The 8339-nt window shown below is 34.2% G+C and overlaps 3 long non-coding RNA genes across 4 annotated transcripts; 2 read left to right on the top strand and 1 right to left on the bottom strand.

Annotated features, from left to right (window-relative positions):
• Positions 1 to 440: 440 nt before the first annotated feature.
• On the top strand, positions 441 to 839 carry LOC110910503. Its single transcript, XR_002576218.1, has 3 exons — positions 441 to 549; positions 635 to 665; positions 782 to 839. It is a non-coding gene; the product is annotated as an uncharacterized LOC110910503 (long non-coding RNA).
• A 93-nt stretch (positions 840 to 932) lies between these two features.
• On the top strand, positions 933 to 1348 carry LOC110909549. The gene is made up of 3 exons (XR_002575436.2): positions 933 to 1064; positions 1153 to 1199; positions 1314 to 1348. It is a non-coding gene; the product is annotated as an uncharacterized LOC110909549 (long non-coding RNA).
• A 996-nt stretch (positions 1349 to 2344) lies between these two features.
• On the bottom strand, positions 2345 to 4145 carry LOC110914698. Of its 2 annotated transcripts, none has more exons than XR_004877537.1 (4): positions 3901 to 4145; positions 3295 to 3446; positions 2594 to 2686; positions 2345 to 2404 (listed from the first exon to the last, which is right to left on the bottom strand). It is a non-coding gene; the product is annotated as an uncharacterized LOC110914698 (long non-coding RNA). The 2 variants fall into 2 exon arrangements; XR_002578519.2 differs by having other exon boundaries at positions 4016 to 4144.
• Positions 4146 to 8339: the final 4194 nt, after the last annotated feature.

Below are 8339 nucleotides of genomic sequence, written 5' to 3'. Positions count from 1 at the left end.
ACTAATTCTACATTAGTTAAAAATTATTCAAAGACAACCGGCTGCAACGTAACAAAAGGAAAAGGTGTTACACGTCGCGAGTCTACCTACCAGTATTATGGTAAATAATATATTCCCTTATTTAATATCATTATCTATTAAGAAAGAGAGGTGAGAAAAACATACATTCAAGTATATTATCTTAAAACCAATGGGGTGGTGGTCCATTGGCAAAAACAAAGCCTTTAAAACACCTAGATTGGGAAGGGAAATGTCTTGGGTTCAAGTCCCACAGACGACAGGGACTTAAAGAAATTAGCCGTTAAAAAAAACTATATTATCTTAAAATAAAATATCTTGATTGCTGCCTTTACTCCACCTAAACCCCAGATATTGACACTCTATAAATACCCCCATTTTCACTATCTCGAAATCATCTGAAAACCACCACCAGCAGCAGCTTCCTGATGGTCACGATCCACCTTCATCAACCGCCACAATCTTCATCACAATTGCAGGTTGGATCCGACTTATGGTATCATCACAGGTTGACTGTTCAAAGGATTTCGGGTAACATTATGCTTTTGTTAGTCTTGTTTTCTGATGTGATATATATATGCTGAATATAAACTTAATAACTTGTTATGCGTGGCAGCATCATGGAAGCAATTGCACCGACAGAGTCGGTAATTCTTGAACATCAGATCTATTCGTCATTTGCATCCTGTTGCCTATCTCGTATCATGTCGTTGATCTCGTTCTTATTTACAGTTCTCTAACCGTAGCTTATACTCGTGTTTAGGGTGAAGGGCGTTATCAAGTTGTGATTATATCTGCTAAGACTGCGGGGTATGGGGCGGGGGTTTGGGCGTGGGTGGGCTCAAAACGCCCAAGCCACCACCCCGGGTGGGCATGGGTTTGGGCGTGGCCCCTTTTTCGTGGGTTTGAAGCCGGGCGTGGGGCGGGCTAGCAAAGTGACATGGCAGGCTCTCAATGGCTATGTGTCAACTCATGCCCCAAACCCCAGCTCCCAACTCAAGCCCCACCATACCCCACAGTCTAAGATCACTTCATCCTCCTCTGAGGTCATTCTTCTGTTTCTGCTCTACTATGTAGCTTATATTGCATAAAAAAGGATGCATTTTTTTAACAGTGTTTTCTTCTTGAAATCAGATAGTTGGCAAAAAGTTAGAACCTAGAGAAAAGGCGTTTAACTTTTGGTAAGTTACAAGCAGTTTTGTTTTATTAGGTTTTGCTTTTGAATACAAACAAATGCACCTTTTAATTAAGCATAACCTTAATTACGTTTGAAATATTGATTTTGTTTCTTTCAGGTGTTGTTTCTGAGCGTTTGGATCGTGAACCTACCACTGATATCGTATTTTCTGGATAAGAAGAGGCTTCCGCACCTGTACCTGGAAGCAGCGTTACACCAATCACCCTGCGGAAATCTGCAAGATCTAGAAATTAAGAAAAGGACGCAATGCTAGAAATCTACTGTTTGTTTTGGTGGTGTAGTGTAGATGGTGGGAAATCTAAATAAATTAGTTTTTTTTTATTTTTTTAATTATAGGAGTAATTTGGTCATTTAACAAAACTTAACAACAGAATTCTAACTGTGTTAGAAATTTGAACTCAAATGGTTAAGAAAAGTGGCTATAGGGACTCAGAGCTTTAAACATTTTAATTTTGGACTCAAGTGGTTTAAAACCACTAAAACATAGAGACTAAAATGTAATTTACCCTTTTATCTAAGAGACTTTGTGTACTTGTATCTTGTTGATTAAATAAAATTCATGGACATGTTATACTTTGTTTTGCAAATTATTATCGTCATTTTGTTAACTTTTTGATTGAGAGGACATGTTTAATATTCCAATTGAACTAGAAGAACTTAGTCGAGTTCCAATTGTGAATTTGGCTAATGAAACTATAGAACCCATTTGTCAAAAAAAAAAAAAAAAAAAGAAAAGAAAAAAAAAAGAACCGATTTGAAATTGGGCAAAATTCAAATAAGAATTTCTGAATCAAATAAAATTTCAAATATTTTATATGCCTTATCCATTAACTCAAGTAAATCGAGAATCTATTTGTCAAACACTTCTAGTTGATGCTATAAAATAGAGATTTGAGTTTAACTAGATTTTTACCCGTCGCGCGTTGCGGCGGCGTAGAAACATGGTGTAGAAACTTATGTACTTTGATTCTGAATTGTTTTACTATACAATGAACAACCAAATAAAATTCGGCATAGAAAGGTAAGTAACTCGATTACGATTAGGTTTATTATACGATGGCATAAAAAGACAACGTTTTATATCCCTTCTAAACCCGAGTGTTCAGTATCCAGTTTATAAGCTGTCCATGGTGTACTCATGTCTTCTGCCAGCTCCCAATAGTTGTGATTAGAGTCCTCATCACCTTCCTGCACCACAATGTTATTTAACATTTAGATACACAAACCTTTAATTTCCCAACCATATTATAGTTCATTATGTTGCAAATTTAATATTATTATATTATATTATAGTAACAATAATTATTATTTGATATACGTCCCCAAAGAACATTGGGTTGTGAATATGCTCTGATGAAGTAATCAATAGTTTAGTACCCCATATGATAGCATTCAAAACATGGCTCATTTTGTGAACATCCATCATACTTCTGCCATACTCAATGGTTCCCCATCAAAGTAACCTGAATCCTATCACAACAATTAAAATCGATGTATTCAATTGGACCTCAAAGCATAAAGTTTACATCACCAAGTTATAGCAAAGAACCATATTAGCCTCCTAATTAAGTCAAAACACTATATTCGACATAGCACAATAGTGGTCTTAAATTGAATAGTTCCATCTCAAGATTCAATCATGATTCTCCCATTAGTCCGGAGAGTATATGCAAACAAAGTAGTTAGCAAAGCTAAATGCGTGAATAATCAAAACATACTTGAAAAGGATAAATGAAAAAAAATTGTTACCTAAACCATCTAGGCACCTAGCATAACATGGCGTATTCAGTCCCCTTATTTTTATATGACATGTAGACTTTTGAATAATACACCACTGCACGTATTTCGAGCCGTTTTTCTCTTTTATGCACCAAACCATTTAGTATACAACATTTAATATCAACCAAGAATTTCAAACCATATGGAACCCATTGAAAACATGTCCAACCTACACATTAACTAAAACCATATGGAACCCATTGAAAACATGTCCAACCTAACAGGTCACTTGATTGCGCTAAGTCTGTTCTCTTCCAAGTTTACATTCATCAAAGTTTAACAAAATAAACATTACATACCTCACGTGATTAATATCTTAGCATGTCCAAGCTTATCCACCATTCGTTCTCCTTATTGAATCATTATCAAGGCATATTCATGGGGCGTCTATCTCCTTCGTGGTAACATATTCACGTTCACAGTTCATTGGTTACATAACATCACATAATACCTGATGAAAAACATTAGTTGCAATTATTTTAGCTTCCATACACATACTTCTCTAGTTCACTCACGTTTTCCATCAGTTGTTTGACATTGACTTGATTAATCTGCCATGCATTAAATTTTCAACACTTTAACCCCAAGGGTTTTTTTTTTTTTTTTTTTGGTGTTTCCCTCACCCTTCTATTAACCTTGTAGAATCAAACACCATTCCTTAGTTTACCAATCAATTCATAAACCACAACTCTAAAACTTCTTAATAATATATAAACTAAACAAATCAAACCAAACAAAAATCCAAATTGAAAAAAAAGAACCAGCAAGATGAGGAGCATTAACAGGGGATTGGATTTGATTGCTGTAACTCACCAAAAACAACCTACAAAACACAATGAGCAAGCAAACCCTATCTGAACACTACAATCAAATTTGAGCATGACCCGATATAAAAGTGAACTCACTGGAATCTTAAAAACCCTAGCCGCCGTGAGTAATTGTAACATGTCACTTATACCATGGTGGAGATCCAAATTTCAACCTAAAGTTGGAGAATTTAATCAAGATAAAAGGAATTACACCGGAGACCAATCCCTGAAACCTAGCTCCACCTCTTCCGACATCGTTCGGTTCCATGGAAGAGCTCCATGCCTGTCGTGCACTGCCGGTGTCTCCACTTCTTTCTCACCTGACCCGCTCTCTCTCTCTAAAAGGCGTAAAGAGGAAATAAAACTAAATATTAGATTGTGGTGGGATATAACGTGGCAGAAAAAACAGGTGGAAAGTTAAAGCACACGCGGCAGGCTAAGGAGAGAGTATAAACACAATACATTAAATTGGATAGGAGTTGGCCAGAAAGTCCAAATTTTCTAAAAAGTCTAAAAAGTCATAAAACACCATAATGTCAACCATAAAACACACCAAATACCCACAAATAATATGATGAAGATTACTAAAACATCATGTATGTGGGTTTTGTGTCGTGTTTTAGATGTTAAGGCTCTCATTGTAGAATGACAAATATTATTGTGTTTTATGTTGTTTAGCATTGTGTATTTTATATTCATAGTTCTACGATGGTGTGTTTGAAGTTTTTATGGACTATTAGAGTTTGAATATGGTGTTTTAGTAATATTCATTCTATTATTTGTGAGTTTTAGGTGTGTTTTATGCCTGAAATTATTGTGTTTTATGACTTTTTACACTTTTTAGGAAAAACACACTTTCCGTAGGATCTCCACTCCATTAAATTAAAATTAAATTAAAATACAACAAAACAAAGCAAAAAAAAAAAAAAAAAAAAACCTCAATGCATAGGGTACCAATCAATATGCAGCACATTGTTACTAACTAGTTAATGCCACCGCCCGCGTTGCGGGGCGATGGCCGGATAATTATCAATCAATTAAAAAAACACTATTATTGTTTTGTTAGGAAAAAAAAACTAAAACGATGACAAGACCGTAGTTCAGAGCTCAGGGCAAAACTGTAGCTTGTAAGGGTTAATGAGTGAGTTTTAGTAAGCTCCTTGACATGGAAAAAAATTAAATACAGTAAACTAATATAAAAAAAAACTTTTATAATTTTGCTAAAAAAACTAAAACGATAGCAATACTGTAATTTGAACTGAGGGCAAAGTTATATTTGTTGACTTGGGTAAAATCATAATTTGCCAAAAGTTAAAGTGGTGGCAATACTATAAATTTGAACCGGAGACAAAATCGTACTATAACTTTGCACTAAGGACAAAATCGTTATTTTAAGCTGGGGACAAAACTATATTTTTAATTTGAACTCGGGCAAATTCAAAATTTTGAACTGATGGCAAAATCGTAATTTTGAATAGGGGGCAAAAGAATAGTTTTATTTTGAACCGGGCAAAAACATAATTTTAAACTTAAGGCGAAATAATAATTTTTGAAAGGGGCAAAAATGCGAAATCGTCATTTTTAGTTTGGGCGAAAGCAAAAATTTATTTTGAACTGGGGCCAAAATTGTAGTTGTAATCTGGGGAGAAAATCATAATTTTGAACCGATGGCAAAATCGTAATTTTGAGCGAGGGACAAAAACGTAATTTTATTTTAAAGTGGGGGCGAAAACATAATTTTATTTTTAATGAAGGGCGAAATCGTAATTTTAAAACGAGTATAAAACAAAAAACATGTTGGTCCAATGGGAGAGTGCCAGGCAGCTGCCTGGCACTATTCCCCCATCTTGTAATTGTATAGATGTAAAACCATCTTGTAATTGTATAGATGTAAAATTCACACATAACTAGTTTTGTCACCCGCCGCGATGCGGCGGGATCCATTTCATACGCATCATAGTTAAAACCCAAGTGTTTTGTTACACCAACCTTCCATAGTCATATAGAGAGAGAGAGACCCACGACAATGCAAAATGCAGCGGTGGCATGGGCGATAAATCGTTCGATGTAGTATCATTAAAAATATTTATTTGTTCACACTTTACAACTCCTCGATACAAATTGTTAAAATACCAACATCATTTTTTACTTCACATAATGTAATTTTATCCTATTTAGTTTATACACACCTTTTATGTGTTTTTCCTTGGCGAGTTGTATCCTTTTTTATGACTTGTATATATATAACAACTTCAAGTTTTACTTGGAAGTGAGAGATAAAAAGATGAATAATTTATTTTTATTTTCTGTTACCAAAGACTTGTGCTCTATTTTCTGTGCTATGAACAGCTCAAACGTATTTTAAAAGAATCAAAAGGATACGTGCAGCTATTTTAGTGAATATGTTTTTCCAAGCCATGCTTCTTTATTTGAAAAACTTAATTTATTTTGTTGTTTTTTCATGCTTTTAACCTCATATCAATATGTTTAATTTATGTCTCTTGTTGTTCTTTATGCCAAACCACACACCAAACCCTAATTGATCAAATACTGCTTTTATTCCAGCCGCTACTGTACAGTACATTTTTACTATTTCACGCCAACTTCATATCAGCTAAAAACCTCATTCGCTTTTCCCTTAACAACCGATATTGAACAATAATCAATGATTATTAGCAAAGCAAGAACCATGTATGGGAGTTTTCATTTGCATTTAGGAAATAACTCACTTGGACAGATTATCATTTCAATACATCCAAAAAACACTAATCACCACACCAGACACCTTCATTAAACTCGAATAATAAGAAGTAAAAAATGAAAAGAAAGAGGCTCAGACTCAAACGTCATCATTGCCATCATCAACAACGCACGGCTCAGTGCCGCTACGGCTGCAACCGGAGTTGCCATGCCAAGTAGCGGCCACCATCATCACCGTCAAGAACACTCGCATGTAACATTTTTCAAACCGGGTTCATCACCAACATCCGACGGCTTCACGGGTCGGCTTCATCAACACCCAAATCTAAGAAGAGTCGTGATAAAATGAAATAAGGAATCAAGTTTAGCCACAAAAACAAAACCACAGATCCAGCAAATGGTCTCCAAGGCGACTAACGTACAACTTGTAAAACAAAGAGTACAATCGGCATTGCACACTAATATAGCTAAATGATCCAACAACCAGTATCACATCGGTTCATCACCATCGGATGGGAGCCTAAAAGACCTCCAAACTATCGTACCAGTGCTCCAACAAACTCCACCGCACCGGTTAACCACCTCCGGCCAAAGCCCTCTACGAGGTCCGCACAATCGTTCGATGAGAAAACGATATGTAATGTTGTAAAAACCGTAAGCGACGGCGGAAAAAGGGCGAAGATGGGGGCGGTGGAGCCTCATATAGAGAGAGAGAATATCTCAGAATTTAGAAAAACAGAGAAAGTTAGACAATGGAAACCAATGTCAGTTTTAATGACCAAGAAAACCATCAAAATAAAAACCATGGAACCAACACATGGTTTGATAGAAAACAACCATACAACTTTACAAACATAAAGTACAACTTGCAATGCAACAAATTGTTGCAAATTTAGAATATATAATGACACCATTGCCATTGACCAGCACTAGACAACCGCTTTTCCTCAACCTGAACCTTAAAGAGATCAATGGAGGAGCACAACCATTTCTAAATCATCCACTACCACAACCACTTTCCTAATGGAGGAGTTGGTCTGCTGCCACGATCCGCTTTCCAAACGGGCTGGAAAAAAAATTTAAATCAATATTATATTATATTATATTATATTATATTATATTATATTATATTATATTATATTATATTATATTATATTATATTATATTATATTATATTATATTATATTATATTATATTATATTATATTATATTATATTATATTATATTATATTATATTATATTATATTATATTATATTATATTATATTATATTATATTATATTATATTATATTATATTATATTATATTATATTATATTATATTATATTATATTATATTTGTATGTATCTACGTGTGTAATTGATTTATAACCTTTCCCTTTATTGGAATGAATAAATTTGTACAAATTTCAAATTCAAATCAATTTTTAATTAAATTCAGATCTAAATTTTTAAAGTTTCATTAACTTGAATTTCTTGAGTATCTAGAAATTTGATTAATTGAACTCTCTTACTTTTAACAACAAATGGTGTCCATAAAAAATATACCATATAAAAATGGCATGGTAATTTCATTGACAAACTCAAAAACAAATAAACTGAATTTTAGTATTACTAACGGATTTTAGGGTATTGGATTAACTTGTTGATCGGGATAACAACGTCGGTAATTAATCGAGTTAGGTGACGTAGGAGTGCCGTAACACGAACGTTATTCGGGCCTTGTTTTTAATTATTAATTTTCTAATTAATAATTGTTTGGGATTAATTATAGATGGCTTTATCTATGTCTAATCCGATAAATCATTCCGAATAACCCGCAAATAGGTTTATAGTT

Source organism: Helianthus annuus, chromosome 13, assembly GCF_002127325.2.
Source record: "Helianthus annuus cultivar XRQ/B chromosome 13, HanXRQr2.0-SUNRISE, whole genome shotgun sequence".
In the NCBI taxonomy this organism is placed as follows: domain Eukaryota; kingdom Viridiplantae; phylum Streptophyta; class Magnoliopsida; order Asterales; family Asteraceae; genus Helianthus; species Helianthus annuus.
This window is presented reverse-complemented; position numbering and strand designations above follow the sequence as displayed.